Source organism: Condylura cristata, unplaced genomic scaffold, assembly GCF_000260355.1.
Source record: "Condylura cristata isolate star-nosed mole 26May11 unplaced genomic scaffold, ConCri1.0 scaffold00001, whole genome shotgun sequence".
NCBI lineage: Eukaryota > Metazoa > Chordata > Mammalia > Eulipotyphla > Talpidae > Condylura > Condylura cristata.
The window spans coordinates 31454936-31480127 of NW_004567102.1; positions in this window are offsets into that span (position 1 = coordinate 31454936).

Genomic DNA, 25192 nt, shown 5'->3' on the forward strand with positions numbered 1-25192 from the left:
AAGAAGAGCAGTCTCTAGTCAATCAAGCAACAGGTTTCCTAAGCTTCCCTTACTCACATCTAGTGATCTATATAAAGGCAAAATATTTTCACAGACAGATGAGAAAAGGATAATTTGATTTGACAATGTAGGGCCTGGGGATAAATGTGAAGACAATTGAGAAATACTATTGTAGGATTACAGGATTTAAAACCTAACATTTAAGGGCAAAGTGGCCACTGTTCATAGATTTTGCTAAAACATCTTTGAAATGTTTTTATTTTCCTTAAACTTCAGGATATGGAAATTTCAGACTGCTGGGATATCAAGAAATGTTATTTCTCAGTCTCTGAGATAGGAGCATTAGGCTCTGAGATAGGAGCATTAGGCTAAGGAACAAGAGTTCCAGAGGTAAGTAGGATTGACCCACCACCCACGCCACAAGCATTTCTAATACTATTTATCCACAAGGATAAGGCACAGGAACTAATTTCATTCAGCTCTTAAAATTTCCTTTTTCTAAACTGATAAAACAACTCAAGGAATGTAGATAGAGAACAGTCAAACAACCTCAGGATTATCCCCATCTTTTAAGTGTTTTCACATTTTTCTTGCTGTTTTGGATATAGCAAGAACTAAACTGAAACAACCCTCAAACTTACAGAAAAATATTCAAACCTTCTGCACTTTTCTTTTAAAATATGCAGTCTAAAGTCTTTCATCTTGGCATATAACAAAGGGCTTATGCAAACACAGATTAAACATAAAATAAATATCTTTATTTGGATGGAAGTATACTAAAAGTCATAAATACATGTAATATAGATTTGTCTATTTTTCACTGAAACCACTGTTTTAACTTCACAACTTCCAATAATGGTGCATATTGTTCCAAGAATTCTTATATTGGGGATTTCTCTTCTCTAAAAAACATCTTCTATTAAGAAGAAACCTTTAAAAACTAGTGCTAAATGGCTTTAACAGGGCAGTCTAATTACATCTGCTGTAGACAGAGAATAGATCTCAATATAGTTTTATCTCCCTCTCTGCCTTTCTTTCCTGAGCCCTCATTAAGTGTCAGGCCGTTATATTCCAGGGATACCGACATGAAAAAAAAAATTAATGTACCTGACTTACAGAGTACAAAGTCTCTACAGTCTCATTTCTCTCTCATCTCATACCTTGAAAAAGGATTTTCCCCTCCTTCTCCTTCTTTACACCAACTTTCTGTCTCTTATCCATTCTTTTTTCGTTTTTCATTCAACTGATAAAATGAGCTCAGAAAGTGTAATACAAGCCACTATTCTAGGCACTGGGTTACTTGCAGCATAAGATAAAGCCACAGATTTTTTTTTTTGGGGGGGGGGTTCAATTTAGGATACTCTAAATACAAGTGATCTGAAGACTATAAATAAGTACATACAGGTATACAGGTACTCAGTACTTTTTGAAAGTTCTCATTATGCCACCTCACTTTAATAAAAAACCTACATTAATACCTGTTTTCACTAAAAGAAATCTGAAGATTTTTACTTTTATAAGAAAAGATGGAAATAAACAAAAGAGACCAGACTATTGTATTTATTTTGCAGCAGCCATTGGAGAGACAGAGCACATCCCACATGGTGAGAGTGGAACCATGAAGATTTTTCCTTTGGAACTACTTAAATAAAAATTAATAGTAATTTCTTCTCTATGTTATTTTGTCTTACAAAAAGCTTCATGGAACCATTCTACATTTGAAATGAGGAAGAAGGGGCTGTACTCTAATTATGATAAAGGAGTAAGCTGAGAATTGCATGGGAATACTATTTCTGTATTGATATGTTCAAGGAGATAAATGGGAAATGAACAAAATACAGGAGAATGCTGAAATTTAGCTAGCAAATTGAAATCTATTTTAACTGGAACTTACAAATTTTAAATCTCACTAAATTTTAAATCTCATTTAGATATTGGGCACATCTAAATGATAATATTAGTGAACTCAGATCAATAGAAAATATCCATGTCTGTCTCTAAATTTCTTTTACTTTTAAGTAAGACCAGTTAACTATATTCCATTGAAAAGGCAATGTTGAATGGTTTCATGATGACTTGAAGGATATGATACTGATATTCAAGTGTATTATCTGAATATATCTTATTCATTTATTTATTTCAAAGAAAATATTGTATTTTTAACCAAAGAATCAACACAACATAGTAAGAAAACATATTTCTTGTTTCAGCAAAGGTTTTGTACAGTTATACAAAGTGACCTTATATCCACTTTCTAAGGATTTCATGTTCTCCGTCCTTGTATAAGAGGATTACAAGTTAGTACTGAAAGGATTTGCGGTCATAGTGACTTATTATTTACTTGTGAATCCATAAGCATTTTCAGAAGTCATTGAGTTATTCTCCATTTAAAAAGTAATATCTAGTATTTTATGTCCACAAAGTAATATACTTAAGATAAATGCAACTAAAACAATTCTGAAAAACCACAAACCAAATTAAAGACTAGAATATTCTCTCCTTTTGAATCTATTTCAAAGTGTTAACAAATATAACCATTAAAATGAAAAACTATGTGTCAACTATACTGACAGAATATAAATTATTATACCCTTCAATGAAACTAATTAGAGTTAAATTATTGAGTTAATTATTGTGTGAATTTTAATGATTGTTATCAGAAATATGTTTAATTTACAAAAACTGACTGAATATATACCAATGATGTCCCCAGAGACTTTTCAGAATTTGTTCACTGAGCTGACTGTCAGTTTCAAACTGTGACCTAAGTACCTTAATGCTTTTGATCACATTCCTAAAGAATGTGGGAATAAGAACAAAGTCTAAACTTTCTATAAAGTTATGCCAGGCTCAAGAGGAGCTCTGTCACTCACCTGACTCCACACTTTGATCTTTCCCCACCATAGTCAAATAAGAGTTTGGAGTTATATATCTGTTTTCTCTTCTGGTGAAACACAAATTCAATATTGCTGCTTAGTAAAATTAGCAAAATACCCCAATTTGTAACAAACAAAACATTAGTAAGAACACAACTTCTGAATATAAATGAACATAAATAGAACACATGTTAAATTGGCTTAACTTAAATAATGTTAAGTGGAGTCAATGCTCCACTTAACATATTATATTTTGCATTACAATTTTATATGTATAATGTCTTATATTAATATTTTCTTTATTCCTCCTTAAAGTATTATAATTCTTGTCTGATTTAATTACTTCCTCTAGAAGTCTTATCTAACTCTACAAAAGATTCACAACCTTCTTGATGCTAGATAGTATCTAGTATACAAATTTTCATAAATTTTATAATCCTTTATTCCACTAAACTTTTCATATTGTTAGCATTTTTAACAGTCTGCAACTTCTTGAGATAAGCAATGTGGCAATAACATACAAATCAGAATTCCTATGTATTCACAATGTCAAATCACATTAGTGACAGTAACTTGGTAGAGGCTGAAACTTTTTAAAACAGAAATAGAATAGTTAATAAATCCACCTTCTTCTCAAGCAAATCATTATCAATTTAAATATTTTTAAATCTGTTTTACACAGACTGATTAATTTTACTGAAATTTTATTTAACAAAGTTTCATGTTCCTTAGTAAATAGTTTTCCCACTGATAGAGATTTTAAAAAATATGATTTACTACTGGATTATTTGGGAATTTGCATCAGATATCTTTTATGGAAAATATAACTATCTTCTATGTAATCTGTACTATTTAGCTTAACTCTAGATCTCATTATTCTCACTTTAATTTTTAAAATATTATGCCAATTTCTGTGTCCTCCCTGGTGGCATATAGTGAAATAAATTAAATGGGACTTCACTAACCAAATAATACTGTTCCTAACCTAGTTCTTTTTTTATGTCATATTCATTTTTTTTTAATCCAGGAGAAGTGGAGGCAGACTTTCCAATAATCACATGATTTAAAAAATATTTTTCTTTCAATTTTCTAATCCTGTGACCCTATTTATAGTATAGGATAGAATCAAGAGACACTGAAAAGGTGAATATTAGAAGAGTTTAAATGTGAAACTTGATTGTGAAAAAAAGCAGAAAGATGTCTCTTTTCTAGGGTTGTTCCTTTGTCTTTTTCTTGACAGTTTTCCTGTGAGCTGTTTATGCGGAAGTGGCTTTAGCTTCTCAGTGCTATGCTTTAACCCGCTAAGCCACCAGGGAGTGCCCACTCGATATATATTTTTTCTAGTCTTAGGATCATTAGTTTATTTCTAAAATGGGAATAAACTACCTACCTTACAAGTTCTGCTATATATATTTATATATCATTGTTTTATTTTTTCTATCTTCCCTTTGAACTCAGGAAAGTAGGAACTCTGTTTTCAGCAAACAGTAAATTCCTTCTACAATAGCATTTTGGTTGCTGCTCTTTAGATGAACATTATTTTTAGATGTTTAGAGTAGAGAGACTTACCTCATAAATTCAAAGACAGAAAAACTCATCCTACATGGCATATTCTTCCCCAAGCTTATGAACATCATACAGATACAGATTCTTCTAGAAATCATGACACCATAAGTCAGATCTATCAGAAAAAAATCTTTGTTGTGTACATGAAGTTTATTGACAGGTTCTTGGGTTCAATAGCTATAAGAAGATAAGGGAAGCCAAATTGGGAAAAGGATGCCAAGTGGTGAACTTGCAATCAAGGACTCAGATGAATTCAAAAGGAAGCTTAGATCTAGACTGGCTTCCAGAATTGCAGAAAGGCCTGGCCTCTGTAGCCTGCATCACTGGTCATTAAATGTAAATTGTTCCTTTAGGTACAGTGCTCCCTATTGCTGAGAGTAATTGCTGGGAAGGCACTGAGCTGTGAGCTGTTGGCAGTCAATATAGTTAGCATTTTGGAGAATAAATGTTTCATCCAAAAGATAAAGTATGTGTGGTGTGCTGCAAAATTCACTATCTACTGCTAACAGTCACTTACTTTCTATATTTCAGAATAAACTATTCTATAAAAATTGGGGTGAGGGGAACATATATATTGAGACTTCACAGTCATTGTCACAGTGACATCTTAGTAAATTTACCAGGTGAAACATAATAATACCATACAAGAAATCTGTTCCTACCTATACCACAAACTATTGGTTGTAGCAGGGTACAACCTGTAAATAAGACAATTGATCATCTCAAGCCTTTTCTTTGTGTTTTAGAGTAGCAGAGATTTCTGACTGACAGCTGTAAGAAGGCTGAGCATGGTGGATATTACTGAGTGAAAGACTTGGAAAATAGTTCATAAGTGATTAAAAAAAAATCACAAGCACTCTACATGTAAGAAAGCAAGAAACTTAAGACTATAATGTAAACTGGACCATATCTTAGTATTAATGCTTACACTTCAATCTTTGTTCACTGTTAATTTTTCTACACCAGGGTTTCCAACTGTGCAGACTCTAATGTACAAACTCCTTCTGCACATTAGTCTTATGTTCAAAGAAAGGATAACTCTATGGTCAAATATGGTTGGGAAACTGGCCATTCCAAACTCCCCCTGAAGTTTCCAGTTACGATATGCGTGTTTCCACTAGCCTACATTTTTTTATAACTTCCTCATTTCCCAGAATTACATGATGTCACCATTCTTTTTTTTTTCATACAACCCTCATTAACATTCTAAAAATATCCTGCCCTGTAAAATTCAAGTTGGGACATACATCTCCATATAATGTTAAAATGTCATACCAAAAAAATAATAGTTCAATTATTAAATATATTATTTTGTCAAAACAGAATCAAAGTATAATTTTTGGTATTATTGTCTACCAAAATTCCTCTAAGGAAGATATATAAAAAGCAACTGCAACTTGAAAATCAACAAAATAGTTTCACTGTCAGTGAGTTACACATAACCACAGATTTATTTTCTTACCCATTCAAAATAATCCATTAAACCGACATTGTTCATTTTTACACAGGCTTTAATTTTAATTTCCAGAATGTCTGTTTGTGTATCACTGTAGAAAATCCATAAAAGCCGTTCTGAGTTTGTGTAAGATACCACTCACAATGAACTGACAAAAGTTTATAATGTGCCATAGGTAGGAAAAGTTTACATGGAAGAAAGAGAGCCTATGTAGTGACATGAAAAAGGAATTCAATTCCAGCTATACTCCCTAGCTGAGTAATGTTGCCCAACTACTTTTCTCTTCTGACTTGGTTTCACATAGTTAACAAAGATGGCACCACTTGGAATTTTTCCTGTAGAATAAGTGCAATAGCATTTATATAGTGAAATAAATTAAATGGGACTTCACTAACCAAATAATACTGTTCCTAACCTAGTTCTTTTTTTATATCATATTCATTTTTTTTTTTAATCCAGGAGAAGTGGAGGCAGACTTTCCAATAATCACATGGTTTAAAAAATATTTTTCTTTCAATTTTCTAATCCTGTGACCCTATTTATAGTATAGGATAGAATCAAGAGACACTGAAAAGGCGAATATTAGAAGAGTTTAAATGTGAAACTTGATTGTGAAAAAAAGCAGAAAGATGTCTCTTTTCTAGGGTTGTTCCTTTCTCTTTTTCTTGACAGTTTTCCTAAAAGGAGTATTCCCTTAGCCACCTTATAATTTTGACATTTTTTCCTAACACTTTTTTTTGTAAACTGTAGTTAATCCACAGAAAATGATTTCACCTATTAACTGACAATGAATCTATTACAGATTGTGCACTGACAACAGGGATGTTCATAATAATAAATGCAAATTAAATTTTAAAAAGTCATTACATTTTATTTATCACACTTATAAAAATTTAAAAAGCATGATAACATGCTGTGTTTGCAAAAGTTGATAAATGCCATTATGGCTAAAACAAGGGGAAGGCAATTTGGCAACAGCTAATAAAATTTGAAATCTATTCTTTGATGCAGCAATACCACTTCAGGCTATTTTTCAATAGAAATTTTCTCTTTGGGCAAAACTTAATATGTCCCAATACCTATACTATTGGTTATCACAGAAGTCTACAAACATCTATAAACTATAAGAGACAGAGTAACCTCTTCAGGGGTCAGTTTAAGACTGCATTTTTGTGCTTAAGTCTGAAAGATTGTAGATTCTCTGATTATATTCAACCTCATAATAATTTCAACCTTATGATAATCTACCAATAATTTTTACCTATAGTCTCATATAAAAGACAAAGAGAATATTTTTATCATTGAAGGTAAAATTTGAGCATTTAAGCTAGGAAGTATGTGCAGTTCTTTATTGAAATAAAATTGGTATAGAAAAAACTGTACATACTGTATATAAGTTTGTGGGTTTGGCATACGTGTTACAGTTACCACAATCAAGGAAATATACATATTAACAAGTATACCTAGTTTCCTTGCACCCATTTGTCCTTGTTTGTTTGGTTGAGAATAGTTAAAATGCTATCTATCCTCTTAAGTTTTAAATGCATAATAACTTATTGTTAACTATACGTACTATATTTGATCACAGATCTCTGGAATTTACTCATCTCGTATAATCTTAACCTCAATACCTATTGAGTAACAATTTCCCAGTCCCTCTCTCTCGATCCCCTGATAACCACTATTCTATTGATTTTTTCTACATTTGACTAGTTTAAGTGTGTCATCTAAAAGATGCCTTTCTGTTACATAATGGCTTCCAGATCAATCCATATTATCACAAATGGCACAATTTTTCTTCCAAAGGCTGAATAAATAAAATTGTATGCATAGACCATGTATATATTATCAGTGCATTTGTCAACAAATATTTGGGTGGTTTCCATAATTCAGCCAATGTGACTAATGCTATCATAAACACAGAAGTGCAGCTAGCTCTTCAAGACCTTGATCTTAACTATTTTGGTCATATATCTAGACGTAAAACTGCTGGATCATTTGTTTGATATGATAATTCTCTTTTAATTTTTAGGGACCACCACACTGTTCTCCAAAAAGGCTGTACCATTTTACATTCTGACAATTCTCAAGTGTTTCAATTTATCCTCAGTCTCATTAATTTTTTCTCTCTCTCTTTAATTATAACAAATATGTGAAATGATACCATATTGAGGCTTTGACTTGCATTTCAACACAGTTGGTAGGAATGTGATTGGTCCAAGTCCCTATGGAAAAAGGTATGGAGATTTTTCAAATATTAATATGAATCTACCTATGCTCCAACAATTCCATTTCTAGGTATATAGTCAAGTAATACATAAATACTAACTCAGAGATATATGCAGTCCTTTGTTAATTGCAGTATTATTTTCAATAACCAAGTTACACAAATAAAACCTAGATGCTCAATGAAAGAAGAGTAGATTAGGAAAATGTAATACACACACAGCCAAACCTCTTGTTATAAAAAAAGATAAACAATTACTATTTAACACAGATGGGACTGAGGGGATTACAGTAAGGAAAATTAGTCAGAAGGAGAAAAATACTGGCTAGTATCATTATATATGGATATAAAGAAACAAAACTAAGGGTCCGGTAGATAAAGCCAAATAAAAAAGAAACCCCAAAGTTCTGATGGTAGAACTGAGCTATCAGACAGGGGAGAGAAGGAAGAAAACAAAGTATGGAAGAGACACAAGGCACTAAGTTTCAGGACTATACATATTTTAGTGGTGGGTATAGTGTAATGACAACACCTGATGGGGGAAATTCTGTACTTCTAACACAGTTTGTGAAACAATCTTACTTTAATAATTTAAAAAATAAACCAAACATTTGAAAATTGGGTTCCAACACAGCATTCTTTCTAGCCATAAACTGGAAAACTCCATTTGTTTTGCATTTGTTTTCATCTCTAGAAATAAATTCTGACTGTTGACTCTAACTTAAGATAGAATTTTGTAGGGGTTTTTGTCTTAAACCTTTCTGCATCTTGATTTTCCTATACAAATTTACTTCTACTTTCTTCATTTTCACCTCACTAGTTGCCTTGGATGAAAACTTTCCAATTCAACTGTCAGACCTAAGAAATTCTAACTTCAGGCAATTCTGACCCCTAATACCTGACACAGGGGAGCAGATCAAACATTTAATAACAATACATTTCAGAAAAGAGTAACGTAAGCCTTTGAGAAAATAAATCAGCAAGGGATTTTATTAATATATTTACCTCTTCAACTACCCATAGAGTTACTATATATCTTATCAATCACAACAGGTCCATTTTGAGAATGAAAAGAAGCATCTTCTATATAGGATGCCAAACACAGTGCATTGAGTAGAAACTTTAAAGACAAACTGGTAGTATATAGTAGTTATCTTACCTAAAAATAATCTAATGCCACAGCAATGATTCCAGAAACAAACAAACAAAAAAAAGGTGGAGGAAAGGAAGTGAGAGGGAAAACCACTGTCACTGTCAAAGGAAACAGACATGGCATTACAGACTTTAATATAATCTTAGACATGAAAACTTCCTTGATGTTTTGGTCTTCCAATATTTGCAGAGGAAGCACATGAATACCCAAAGGTAAAAGCATAAACTAAGAGAAATGTAGTAATGTCAAGAATATAATGTTATTTGACATGCAAAGGTCTGATATGTGAATTCAACCACAGATTATACATAACAAAAAACACACTTTTATAACAACATAGTCATATTCCATATAAACCCATTTGTATTTCATAAAAGATATAAATGTAAATTTGATCTTCAAAATTATGAGAGGCATTATTGAAAGTGGATAATGCTGTGATGCTTCAAGTTTTTCCTTCACTAGTTTTAAATTACTGATGTCTACCAGCAAGACAGACAAATCATAATGTTTCCTATAAGCCAGATGTTGAAGTAATATAGAAAAATGGATATGTCAGTGATAATTCCGATAGCTGTAATAAGAGGAACTAGATTCTAGTGATTGAAACTTCCTGCCATTGGTACCCATTCTGTAAAAACAATACATTATTTTTCAGTTTTATTTTAATCTTTAGCCAAATCTAAAACCTAAATTATAAAAGTTCTAAGAAAAGCATTCCAGTTTCATCAAAATGGTTTGTTAATAATTCTTCCTTAAAAATAATGGTCATATACAGTGAAACTTAATTTTCATCAACGTCATTGTAGTATTAAAGAGATAAACTAGTTAGAACTTGATTCCTTGTCCCCATGGAATATAATTTTGATGTCATGTCTAAATTTGGAAATTTTCTTCCAACCTGACAGTCAGTCTCATTTTTACTTCCTACATTAAGAATTCATTTTGAGTATCATAAATTTATATGCCTAACTTTATTTCCCCATATAAAAACTAGAGCAAGAATACAGGTCATTGAAGTAAGTGCAAATAACATGTAGCAGAAAAGTCCATGTTAAATAGATGTCTGGTTTATTTAACATTGAATTCCCACAACTTTACATTTCAGTTTCTCTGATATTCTCCTAGTGGTTCAAGTTTAAAGTCTTAGAGGCATCATTAGCCATTCTCTCTCCTTTATCTTTTATATCTTAGTGTGTGTCTAAGTCTCTTTGACTTTAAAATACATGCACAAATTTTTTTTTCCTTCTACCATTGTTTCTTCTCTTTCACTGAAACCCTCTTTATTCTAAATCACATATCAGAAAGGTCTTGTAAATGTCAACCTCCTGTTCTCATTCATAACAGGAAATGATATATCCTAATACAGGCATGTTTAAATATGGACTCCACTTGGATTTTTTTGAGTGAAAAAAAATGAAGAAGAGGCAAGGTAGAGTTGGGAAGAGGAGAGTTGAGAAAAGAATAGCTTTAACATGCTGTAATAATTTTGTCCTCACCCCCAGAGACCATAGAAAATAGTTATCAGTCCAGAGAACTCTGTTCATTTATAATCAAAGATTTAGCCAGGAGAATAAAGTAACTCTGGAAGTAATCAATTGAACTATAATAATGGGATCTGTTTTGATTTTTTTCCCCCTCAAAACATTCCAAATGGTTTATTTTGTCTATTGAACTATAGTGCTTGCAGCAAACTTTAGTAAGTATTTAGAATAATGCACCATTATTCATGAAAAATTGTGGAAATCTTTCAAATATGTACAATATGTCCCATGGATACTACTAACTGGCTCATCTTACGTTCATCAGTCAAGAGGCATTCATTAACCATTTAATTTGGGTGAGATACTTTGTTTGATGTTACGAAAGCAATTATGAATGTTATAGACATGAATCAAGTCTCATGAGGGAAAAAGATAATGAGCATTTAAACATATAAATAACTGAGTATAAACTATAAAGAAAGTTAAATAATGAATTAATATCAGGTAAATGTATGGAACTATCTTGAAAATGTACCATTTATAGTGAGACTGGAGTAATGAGTAGCTATGTGAGGATTGGCAGGTAGCAGAAAGTATACAGTTTTGTGTAGTTCTCAAGGTAGGAAATGATATATGTAATGAAATGAGGTCATTTAAGTTCATGCACAGAAAGCAAAGTGGAAAGGTAATTAGGCTGGAGAAGATGTCAGGGAGCTGTTATCCAGAGCCTTTAGGACACCAGAGGTGGGAAGGATATTGCTTTCAGTACAAGGGAAACCCACGAAGCCTTTTAATCAGGTGGTAATAGAATAGGATTTCATTTTCAAAAGACCTTGTAGGCTGCTATTTAGAAAAAAGATCTGGAGAATTAGATAGGAAACTAATTGGGATATTATCTAAATATCATCTCCTTATGATAGGAGATGACTACCTAGTTTTATGTGGTGGCAGAATAGAAGAAAAATTGTTAGTACTGAGATAGAATCAAGGACGATTCCCTGGTTTCTCACTTGAATAACTCAGTGGATGACTGTTGATTACTAGGATATGTAATACAGGAATGTATTATATTCTTGTAGAGATTCAGAAGAAGAGTAGACAGTTCAATTTTAAGTACTTAAGCATAAGGTGACTTTGACATCAAATTGTCAAATGGTATGTTGACCTTATAAATAAAGGTCTGTGCTGGAGATCCTAATTGTAGGGCTCATTAGCATATAAATATTTCTTAAAAGAAATGGGTATGGACAAAATTGACCTGGGAATTGGTGATATAATATTATCATATTAGAATAAATAGCAGCTTAAAAAAAAAAAAACTGAGTACCAAGGAACTGAACAACAAAGAACTTCAACAATTATATATTATATGAGGGAACCAAAACTAGCAAAAGAAATGGAGAAGAAATTATCAAAGGGAAAAAGTGAATATCAAAAGAAGAACAAGTACTTCAAGAAAAGCAGAGTGGTAAACAGTGTCAAATGCTACTAAACCATCAAGAAAGATGAAAACATACAGGTGTTCTTTGGATTTGACAACAGAGAAACAATTTGTAACCACAAAAATAGCACTGTTCAGAGGAATGATGCTAATAGAAGCCTGAAGAAGGTGAATTGAGAAATGAATACAGACTGGGAAAAAGTAGAAACAGATGAGTACACAATACTTAGGGGAAAACTGGCGTAGAGATGGAGGAAATAGCAGTTAGATAAAAGACCCTAGGCACTGGATCATACTTGTATGAAAATAATCTAGTAGAGGAAATATGATAATGCAAAAGTAAAAATAATACATACATAAGAGAAAAATATTTTGAAGCATGAAAGAATCAGAGGTGACCCTGGGTACAAATGAAAGAAAGTTGTGGATAGGAAGAGGATCTGCCTTGCCATTGAGAAAGGAGAAAGAGATGGGAGGCACCAATCCAGTTTTGGGTTTGCAAATAGAATCTCCTTTGGAGCTCCTAATGGATAGCTTCTACTTCTTAAAGATAATAAAGTAACCTGCTGAGGTTAGAGGGGAGAAGGGTACAAGGAGCAAAAACTACATGTAAAATCACCATGAAAACCAAAAAAGATTGTTACAGGGGAAAAAAAAAAACTGAATGAGAAACCATTTCAGAATATAGAAATTGATGGGTCATTTGGAAGAGAATTCTGAGTCTATAGGATATGGAATGTGACATAAGGTTAGGGGCAGGGCATCACAAGCTCCAGGACAGCATGACTTCCAGACCCCAACAACTTTCTATCTCCTAGAGAAAGACAGGCAGGATTGAGCCCTCTGAACAGCAGGACTGGAGCAGGGCCCTCTGTGACCTGAATTTAAGGGCAGCACAGCCAAGCATTCATTTCTGTAAGATGGATCCCTGGAAGTGTAATTGATGGATTAAAGTATATGTTCATTTTTCAATTTGAAAAAAAATCTATTTAATGAACCAAGAATTGCTAGTTATTTATATTTGACTAACATTGCGTAAGAGAGCCTTTTTTTTTCAATTTAATAAAAATGATATTTTTCTAAAATTTTGTTGAATAGTTGAACAACAATCTGTCCTTGTTTACCATTGTATTTTCCTGAATTGTTATGGAGCTTGACATTTAAGTATATACTGTCATGGCTTATGACTTGCCTGTTTATATTATTTGTCTTTTTTGAGAGCATTATTTTTATAATTTAATCAGTTATTTGTACTCCTACTTTACATTCCATTAATTTCTTAATTTCTGGATGTGTCCTTACTATGTTCTCCAAAATTATTTTAATTTTATTACTTGTGCTATGTTTCCAGTTTTTTAAGGTGTTCACTGACTTGTTTTTAAAATAAAGCTTTCAAATTACACGTTAGCCCTAGTACAAGCTTTAGATATATTATGTTGGTATAATTGCAGATTTCTCATATTGTTATTAATTTCTATATAACTTAAAGTTAATTTTGGTCCAGAAATTTAATTTTAAATGTTTTAATATACTGTAACTTGTTCCTTTTTTGTGTACAATGAATTATTGTGCACAGAGACTTCTAAAAGTCCTACCTTATCAAGTGGTTTTTTGGTGACACAGTAGCTAATAAATTTTACCTTGACAAAGATCCAGTAGAGACTAAGAATAGGGAAAGTAATGTACCTTTGCAAGAGGTACTAATTGCTTATACAACATAAAAAGGTTAGTGAAGATATAAATATAAAAGGTTAGTGAAGATATAAATATAAAAACTGTGTTTGTCACAGAAAGATCAGCTTTTTAAAGGATAGAAAGAGATTAGAACAAATAAGCAGAGATCAAAGTAGTGTCTCAGATTTTAGCATTTAAACCCAAGCAAGAAAAGGGTCTAAAATCAATAAACACAAACAAGCAGGATTCTGGCATTAAGGAGATTGGAGTTAGGGATAAAGAATTCTCCCAATGGGAAAATTAGATTTCAGAGCAGGAAACCCAGCTGCCAAAATATAGAGTATAAGTGCAAAGCTCCAAGCAGAAAGATGAACTTGATTCTGAGTATCTGTTAGCTTCTTAAACATCCCCCATTTGTACAACAAATGCTTACCAAAAGGTAACAGAAATAACAAGATTTAATTTCATTTCCTTGTTTGAAACTATTTCACTATTTTTTATCTTTTAAAAGTATTGTCATGTTTACTTCTATTGCAGTATTCAACAGAATATAGTCTTTCCCATATATGTGTAGTATTTGGTAGTGAGACTGTAGGACAGATCAAATATTTTACATTTAAACTACCAGAGAAGAAACTAAGTGCCAGAGAAAATATTTAGTCATTATATGCAGGAAATATCTCTAAATAAAATACTGCCCAAACAAACTATAAAAGTAAGAAGTTCCAAAATACATAGCCTGAGGTCCAGAAATATACAGGTTTTGACATCATTTGCCACTTAGAGCATTTCCCTCTACACTAAAATTTAGTTGGAAAGGGACTACCTGTTTGCCACAGATGATAGAAACATACTTACTGCCTCTCCTCCATATACTATCAATACATTGATAACTCATTAAATTTACTCTTACTATACTGGTTCTTATTAGTTCAATGTTTAACTTCCACTTAAAGCAACAGAGTTTGTATATAACCTTTATTAGCTCAGTGATGTTCAATATGATTAGCAAAGTACTAATAATCCTGTGGGGGGTGGAATGAATTTTCAAACTTGCCATTAATGGCATGTTGTCAGACACTGTCCTATGCCTTATGGAATGTTTAGCAGCACCCCATAGTCTCCATGCTGGACTCTAAATAGTAATTCCTCTCCATTCGTGACAACGAAAAATGTCTTCACACATTTAAATTGTTGCCTGGATGGTGCAAATTCACCCATGGTTAAAAATTCACTGGTCGAGGGGCCTCCCTGGTGGTGCAAAGGGTTAAAAGCACAGAACTATGAAACTACCATCAGCAATAGCAGCAAGAGTTTGATCTCCAGCCAAGGAGGTAACCCACATGGTGTGGCAGACCTCTCCTGTCTCGCTCACTGCTTCCCTCAGCAGTGTATTTCAGTAGATCTGCCTGTTCTGCTCCCATTCTGTCTCTGGTGAATCTTCTCACAGCTCTTGCACCTTTGGCCTGTGCTCCAGTTCTGTATGTATAAATAATAAATAAATCTTAAAAAAAAAACACTGGTCTAAAGAGAAAACAGAAATTATGATTTATTTTCCTCCATTGAAAGAAAATAATTAAATAAACAAATGGGACTATTAACTAAAAAGCTATTGTACCTCAAAAGAAACCACCACAAAAAACAAAAGTAAACCTAGGACTAAGAGAATATACTTACATCTTATATATCTGATGAAAGGTTAATTTTCAAATACATAAACAACAACAAAATCAAATAACCCTATCAAAAACAGATACTTATCCAAAGACATTCAGATGGCCTACAGGCATATTTAAAAAAAAAAAGTTTAACATTATCTTAAGAGAAATGTAAATCAAAACCATAATGAGAAATTGTTATAGGACAGCAAATCTGTTAGAGGACAGGGGGAGAGGGACAGCCCTGAAGCTCCAAAAACCTGACTGCTCTAAGTAGGTTCTGCCATCCGCCACAACAAGACAAAACATATAAAACTTTAATGTAAAGGGACTTTAATATAGTAAATATACAATATGGAACACAAAGAATATAACTTCTAAATCAAACACCTTAAGTTACCCATCCCCTTGTGAGCAAAAGTCAACCCAAAAGGGATTGGCCCAAAGCAAGGCCTGAAAGCCTGCCAGCAGACTAAAGCACCTTCTGGCCAGTATCCATGGAAAAGGGTCAAAAGTGGCCAGACAAATCTAGGAGGAAAAGAGCAAAATCAAAATCAAGTAAACAGGCCCTCCCACCTGGCTCAGTGGATTAAAGCACAGCACTGAGAATCTAAAGCCGCTTCCGCATGAGTTCGATTCCCGCCTGCCCCGGAGGTGACCACATGGTGTGGCAGACCTCTCCTGACCCGCCCGCTGCTCCCCTCAGCAGTGTACTTTGTTGATCTGCCTGTTCTGCTCCCCACTCTGTCTCTGGTGAAGCCTCTCACCGCCCCTGAGCCTCTGGCCTGTATCCCAGTTCTGTATGCACAAATAAATAAATCTTAAAAAAAAAAAATCAACATAAACACTGCCAAAGTCACCTCCCTCCAGGTATCTCACCCACATCTGCCTTAACCAGTCCAGGGTCAGGAAACAAGCCCGGTTTCTTTATCACATGCTTGCTGCTCCATGTGGCTCCCTTAGGTCTCCTTCTTCTCCATCCTGCTTCATTCTCATTCCTCTCTCCTTTTTTTCTGTTCAGCTCCACCCTCCTTCTGGGTGGAAGTTCCAGGTTCACTGGGACCACCCTGTTACAAAATCACCTCACCAATGTAAGAATGACCCATAACAAAAAGACTAGAAACAAATGTTGGTGAGGATACAAAGAAAAAGAACACTAGTCTACTGTTGGTAGGAATGTAATTTGGTGCCGCTTTATGGAAAACAGTATGGAGATTCCTTAAAAAGAAAAAGAAAATGGAAATACCATATGATCCAGCAATACCACTGCTATGTATTTACTCAAAGACTATGCAAGCTCTAATATGCAAAGATTTATGCACTCCCATGTTCATAGCAGCATTCTTTACAATAGAGAAGTCATGGCACCGATCTAAGTCTTCATTGGCAGAAGATTGCCATCTAAAATGTAAAATGGGCCTTGAAATACTGAAAGTGGCTCAGGAACTAAGAAGGGGTGTCTTTTACTACACAAATAAAGATTAAATTAATACCTTAGCAAATAACTGAGAATCTAAGAGATGTACAGCAATATCGGTAATGAGTTAGTGGTATCTAATATTGCATGCTTGTGATAGTCTGCACAAAACTATTTCTCTTAGAAAATTATTCTATCAAACAGATAAACTTTCCTCAAAAGTATTTGTTGGAGACTTTTTGTCCCCTATCACAGATTATTGGGGGGGCAAAACAGGCAGGGTCTCAAAGTGGGAATGTCGTCCGTGAGCGGAGATTCCTAGAAAAGGGGGAAAAAGGGAAAAAACGGGGAGCGGGCGCGAGGAAGACACGGAATGGGAGTTGGGTGCAAGTCTCCCTGCTCTGACTTCAGCAGAGGTTTATTTTATACATTTTAAGCAGGCAGAGGGATGACATTAGCATATGAAATGGGCTGAGATCACAATTACCTTTTTTCTAAGAATAGTCTGGGGCCATTTTGACCTTTAGTTGAGATTACAACATTTTTAAAATCAATCTATCAAGGTTAAAACAGGTACATAGATTTACAAAGTTTAAGACTAATATTACTATATTTACCACAGTGACGATTAACCAAAATAAAGTCCCTTAAACATTATCTATTACTTAACTGCTTTCATTCTCATAGAGACATCCTAGGGGGTAAAGTAAAGTGAGGGCAGGAAGAGGAAATTTCTTGTAAATCAAATTAAGGTAAGGTTCTTTGAAAAACTTTTTAGAAAGTTTAAGTGAGTTTTCTTGAAGTTTAGATGGTAGAAAACCTGATTAGCTCTACATAGGCTACTTGGGTAAATTTCCATATCTAAAGACCAGATAGTAGGAAGTTTGAGTGGTTATTTAGAAACTGAATAGAAGGCTATGTGAGATAGGGTGATAAGACTCAGTCTGGCAGTGAGAGAGACTTTGCAGTAACAGCCATTTGTTTCTATTAATCAGCCAGTTGAATGAATTTTGACTTCGAGAGGAATTTCTCGCCTGGTGCATGCAGTACTTGCTTGTCAGGGCCAGGTAGTGCCTTATGAGGCTGAGGCAATCCAATTGTAAGCTGAAGGTTGCTCAGAATATTTTGATATTACGATTATACCAAAAAGGGAGGTCATAACATAAGTTTGCGTGGAAAATCTGATTTTTCAGAGCATTTCCGTCTCCATGCAGAATATGTCAGTCAGTCGATAGAGGTTGCATAGCTTGTGTCAAGTATTGAAGATATTCAGAGAGGTTTTCTTTTAATAACACAATCTTTAGTTGAAATATGCTCTCACTCTTTCTCTGCAGGGTGTTATTACATTTAATTCAGAAGCTTCAGTAAATGATCACAGCTAGTCCATCATCTCTCACAGTGTCAATGTCAACTTTGATGTGAGAATGGATTAATAAGCTGAAGAGACTATATGTCAAAGAAGTTATTGCTAACTTAAGAATTACCTTCTGAATTTACCATAATATAAAGACTAATGGGTAGCTTTGACAGGTGTAAATGACTGAAAGGTAATTGTTAGTTAACTGTGATTGTATTGTTTTAGCACTTCCTGAAGGAACACACCATATTCTTGAATATAAACTTCAATGAAAATGAAATTTTGTATAATATGTTGATCATGCATGTCTCCTTCTAAAGATATCAATTTCTTGATATAATACAAGAAATGCATCTAATGCATAATAAGATGACATTTAAAGAATTGCTGATATACTTCAGGAAATAAACTAAAGGGAGAAGATCTAAAATATATCAGGATAAATAAAATTTATCAGCTTTAAATTTAAGTAAAACAGGAGAAATAAAAAGCTGGCTATGAACACATATAAAATCCAACTGGGGTTTTCTATCAATAGATAAGGACACTTCTGTGACTCTTATTTTACGTAGGGGTAGTTCAGAATATATAAGCTCTACAAGTATTTCAATTGTTGGTATCTTTATGTAAATATATAAAATTATATAATGTATATACTAATATCAGGAAAATAGACTGACACCATGTAGATTGAAAAATTAGGAAGAAACAGATTATTCTAGTAAAAATAGGATAGCAGGCCCTCCCTGGTGGTGCAGTGGGTTAAAGCACAGCATTAAGAAGCTAAAGCCACTTCCGCATGAGTTCAATCCCCACCTGCCCCGGGAGTGACCACATGGTGCGGTAGACCTCTCCCTAACAACACCCTCAGCCTTGTACTTAATGATCTGCCTGTTCTGCTCCCCACTCTGTCTCTGGTGAATCCTCTCACTGCCCCTGTGCCCTGGCCTGTACCCCAGTTCTGTACGCACAAATAAGTAAATCTTTAAAAAAAAAAAAAAAAGGATAGCATACTAAGCTTAAAAATATGCCTTCTAGGCCCTCCCTGGTGGTGCAATGGGTTCAGATGCAGCACTGCAAGCTGGCAGCAGTCGTCTCAGTGCAAGTTTGATCCTCCAACCCGGAGGTGATCCATATGGCACAGCAGAACTCTCCTGTCTTGCCCTCTGCTCCCCTCAGCAGTATATTTTGTGGATCTGCCTGTTCTGCTCCCCATTCTGTCTCTGACAAACCCTCTCATCACTCTGTACCTCTGGCCTGTTCCCAGCTCTGTATGGATAAATAAATAAACCTTTAAAAAAAATCTATAAAAAAATATGCCTTCTACTGCTGATTTAAAATAAGGGACTTAGGCAGAGGTTAGATTGATATTTCTATATCCCCAAAATAAAATGGGGAAATAGAAATTTTGAATAAAACTCTTATGTCATCAAACATTTATGGTTCATAAAAATTGCTTAAAGAAACTCTCAGAAATATCACCCCAGTAAAGCCAACCTAGGTCATTCAAAAGAATGCTATCAGTGAAAAATCAACAACAAAAAGTGTAGCTAAACTGTTTTTATTTTTAATCATATAAGTAGTGTTAAGAGCTGAAAAGCTAGGTGAACAATTTAAATTATAAAGAGTTTATATAAACACTTATATAAATAATTATATAAATAATTTTAATATATAAAATAAGGTTGGGTGGGTTAATCAAGAAAATACCAACCCTTATTGTAGAATAAACAAATAGAAATTGCACAAATAGAACCTAATAAAGAGCCCTGAAACAGTCCCACTCATAAATGAATGCAAAAGGAAGGCAGTAGTGACACAGCGCAACAGTAGGCGAGGGGCAAGCTCTTCGATGATGGTTCGATCCCCTCATGCCATTCATGTGAGTGTCAGATAGTCTCTTGTCTTTCAACTACACTGTGATAAAACACCAAAAACTTCTGGTGTTCTCCCAAGGAAACACCAGATGGAAAATAAATGAAGAGAGGGAGAAACTAGTATCTCTTCTTACGTATCTCTTGTAGCATGTCAACAGAGTGGCAAGACAGTGAATGCAACTGCGAACTACTGCAGGGACCAGCAGCATCAGCAGGGGAATGAGCTCCCAGTGTCTTTCCAATTCCAACATCAGTAGTAGCAGTGTGACCTTCAGAGGCTCTATAGGCTTCTAGCTAACTAACATTTCAAAGTAAAACCATTAATTTATTTGATTATTAAGTAACACCTTTGGTTTCCGTCCAGCGTTCTCTGCCTTACCCAAGAGGTCCCACAAAGATAAATGTGATAACAATAGTAATAAATAATTATTGGAATCCAAATTTGGTCTAGCAGTATTTAACATAGATCATTGTCTTAGCATTCTCAGCCTACAAAATTAATTTTTAAAAACCTAGCCTTTAAGATTTACACCTTTGGGGCCCTCCCTGGTGGCACAATGGGTTAGAACACAGCATTGTGAGGCCGTGCACAGCCACTGCAGCATGAATTGGATCCCTGGCCAGGGAGGTGACCCAAATGACATGACAGATTACTCCTGAGCGGCTCACTGCCCTATAAAAGCAGTATGTTTCATTCAATCTGCCTTTTCTACACTCTGCTCTGCTCTAGTGAATCCTTTCAGCTCCCACAACTCTGGCTTGTATTCCAATTCTTGCATGCTTAAATTAAAAAAAAAATATCTTAAAAAAAATTTATAACTTTGCTTGGGACATGCATTCCCATATTGCCTTTCCCTGGTGGGAGTAAAAACCTGGTGGAAAAAGAGATGAAGCTCTACTCTGGCACAGTTATTAAGCCACATTGCAAGTGAAATACTTGGCTCAAATCCATTTACTCTGATGAATTAGGAGTGACTCAATTTAATTGAAAATCAACAGCAGACATTATTATTAGATAAAGTTATAAAATGATTTGCTACAGCAGCAGAGACTTATAGGTCTTGTGTGCAACATAAAATTTTAATGAAATGGGCATTTAAAGACTACCATTATAGTATACCATGTTGTCCATAGTTAAATCATTAAATTATTTTTACATAATAAATCAAGGTAAGTGCAAGGTATGGGATTTTAAAATGACAACTATAGAAAGCAATGAGTTTGAATTTTACTAAAAACTTATTGTTACATAAAATAAACAAGTATGTCCATCAATCACTGTGGAGTGCAAGACACTGAAGAACTAAACATTTTGTCAGCAAAATAAGACATACATTTAGAAACAGAGCGTTTTTTTTTCTGTGCGATATACTCTGAGATGCTTAAGAATTTGATATATAGAATAGATCCCGACTATTTTGTGATACATTGGGTCAGTGTTATAAACGCCCCAATGTCCATTCTGACACAAATGGTTAGTCACTAACTACTGTCATCTCATTGTTTAGCCAGTAAATTGATTAGTTGTGGGAAAAACTTGGTTCCTCTAATATGTAAACTACATCATGAAAGGATTTTTTACTATTTTGTGTATATATATTCTTATAACTTAGAACTGTGACAGGTCTATAACAGATATTCAATGAATAATTGTTGAGGAAAGTATGAGGCAGAGGAAGAGATTTTAAAAAAAGAGTGAGCTCTTAGAGGAAAACAGAAATAAGTTTCACAACATTTGTTTATTTTTATATGTACTTTTATATTTTGGGGGATTACATCTTATATGCAACTTTTATATTTTGGGATCATTACATATATTTTGAGAATAAAGTTAGTAAAGATTATGGACTGTTAAAATAATGGATCCAAGTAAAGGTAACTGACAGAAAATGGGAGGGATGGGCATTTATATATATTTACATTGTCATGGACTGTTAATAGCATAACACGATACTATAGTGTATTGTGTATAGGCACTATAAATGTATGTGCTTTCTGCTTTTGACAAGGGTGGCTGAGAGAGCCTGGTAACACTTTAGGGAATATTTAATATGAGTGCAGAATTGTATCACAGCAGGGTACACTCCTGCATCAGAATTATGTGCACTCATGAGCAAACACAGTAAATCCTTACTATAAGAAAACAAAGTAAAATAGTTCTACATTTCCATCCTGAGGGTCCATTTATGATTGAAGTTTGAAGTCACAATAACTGTAGAGGGAAAGCTAGAACTAACATTTTTCTTCTGCATAGGACATCTCAATTACAGCAATATATTATAATAATGAATGAATGAATAAAGCAGTGTTATTAAAAGTTAGCTTATGCCATATTTTTCAATCACAAAATCATAACAGGAAGTCTTAAGGAGAAAACAGCAAATGAGAAAAACAGCAAAATGAGAAACAGCAAATTAGATCAAGCTCTTACACATAATTTCATAGATATAAGCAAAAATAACATTTTTTAGTTATATAGTAAAGCTATTCCCATCTCAACAGCACACCTACCCTCTGGACATCATCCGTTTCACTCGCTTCTCAACACAGACTTGTACCTCTACATTGTCACCAAAACCCAGGACTCTGTCATTGACTCTGTAGGTGTGTAGCCCTATACACACAGGTGGACTGATGACTGCTTTCTTCCATTTAGTAGATAATATTATCATAAATTATTAGTCCATTATCTGCTACTGTCCTAATCTTCTGGTCCTTGTTTTATATATCTGCTGCCCCACAGATCCATTTCTAGCACTCATGCACCTACACACAGACTTCCTACTATCTCTCAGGAAACTGGCCCCTTTGCTCTTAACTGTGATTCCCATTCCACAATCACCTCCAGTCATCGCATCTCTCAGCAACTTGCATCCACCTATCTTCTCATTTTTCTATCAGTACCAATATCTTACCACTTATAATTCAGTCTCAAGTTGCTCACTCATTAAATTCTTGCTTAACCGTTTCTGCCCCTAACAAAAGTCTCCATCTTTGGAGAGTTGGCATCTCTTTAGTTCTTTTCATAGATGCTTATTTTCTCCTAGATTTTATTTCTTTGTACTTGAAAGCCCATGACACCCCTGCCATCTCATCTGACTATTGCATTCTTCCATTTAGTAGGTAATGTTATCACTATAAATTATTAATCCATTATCTGCTACTGTCCTAATCTTCTGGTCTTTGTTTTATATATCTGCTGCCCCACAGATCCATTTCTGCCCTCTCAGCTAAGGCTAAAATTCAGTTCATGGGTAGGTTTACAAATATCTCTTTTATCACTGCAGTAATTTTAACAGCCATATCAATAATGGTTCAGATACCTTCATTATCTCTAGTCTTGACTTAAACCAGCAATTATTCATGCTCTTCCTCTATTTAAATGTACTTTGGTTAAGTTGGGAGCTTTGGCAGTGCATTCATTTTTCTGCTGTAACAACAGACCACAAACTTAACTGAAATTTATTCTCGTGTAGTTCTGGAGGCCAGAAATCTCAAATAGCCTCATAAGTCTAAAAATAGCATATCAATATATTGGTTCCTTCCAAGGGAAAAAAAAAATCTGTTCCTTGTTTCTTCTGGTGGCAGCTAGTATTACTAGGCTGGGCTCACAAAACTCCATTTGCTGCTTCTGTCTTTATATTAACTCTCATCTGTCATCACATCTACTATAGCTTCCCTCTTAAAAGACACTTGTGGATTACATGTACAGCCTACTGAGAAAATGCTGCATAATTTCCCTTCTCAAATGCTTCATTTAATCATGCCTACAAAGCCAATCTTCCCATATAAGGTTAGATACACAGATTTTGAGGATCAAGATGGCAATCATTCAATTTACCATAGTCTAAATGCCCCAAGCACATCATGGTCAGTCATAGGAAACAGCTTGAGGGCTAGTGGCAGTAGCTACAAAATCATGGAGGCCCTAGGTCTCCATGCTATGAGAAGCACCCTAGGCTCAGAGTGAAGAGGCTCTGAGACATCTTCAGAATGAGAGACCCCAGCCTGCCCTCAGGCACTCTCACTTTTCCTTCATTCCCTCACAGATATAGCATTTTCAGAGTTTCCTTCTTCCTGCCCAGTTCTGGCAGCTATGACCTTAGTATTAGACACTGAAAGTAACCGTAATAGTTCTTTGTCATAACATAGGAAGATATTCGTTCTACTTAGCACCCTAATATGGTTCAGGAAAATATCTAACATAAAACTCCTGAATAGATGCTTGGTTTTGTTCTGGGAAAAGCAATTTCTTACTGGACCATAAGATAATAAGTTATATACTAAAGCTTGAAATTTGAGTGTTCTTATAGGAATATTCATAAAATAAGACTTCAAGATTTTCTGGGCACTATTTCATTTGTTCCAGATAATTATTTTTTCATGTTATAACACCATATACATCTACAGTCCTACTGAAACATCAATAGAAAGATACAAAAAGTGATTTGTCAGCCATCTAACTTCTTCATGCAAAGGAAGGATTTTTCTCAATAACACAATGATAGTGATTTCTAAATATGAATTTGGCAATAAATAAAAGTGACTCATTATTTGCTTTAAGCACACAAAAGACATTCTATAGAGAAGCTCTTTTCTTGTACTATGATAAATACAAAATGAATCATTAATTCATCCCTTCTATGACCCTTGTGGGTCTCCTAGATTTAAGCAGCCCGTTCAGCCACCATTATTATTACCTGCAGTTCTGCATTCCTATATAAGGTTAGAACTGGCCACCTGTCAGGAGCCAAACCTTACAAGATGCCTATCAAATCAATCAAGAGCAGAAAGCTTCATCATCTGAGAAGAGTGTGCATCAAAAGGTATGACCCAGAATGCCTGGGGGGCTGAGGACCGATGTATGACAAAGGACCCCCAAAAGCTGTCAGTGGAATGCCTGTTGATAAGATTGGAACCATGGCCAAGGATTTGAGGTCTGGTTTCAATTACAACACTGTGTCATCAAACAGATAAGAATTATCTGGTCAGCAGACTCCTGTCCA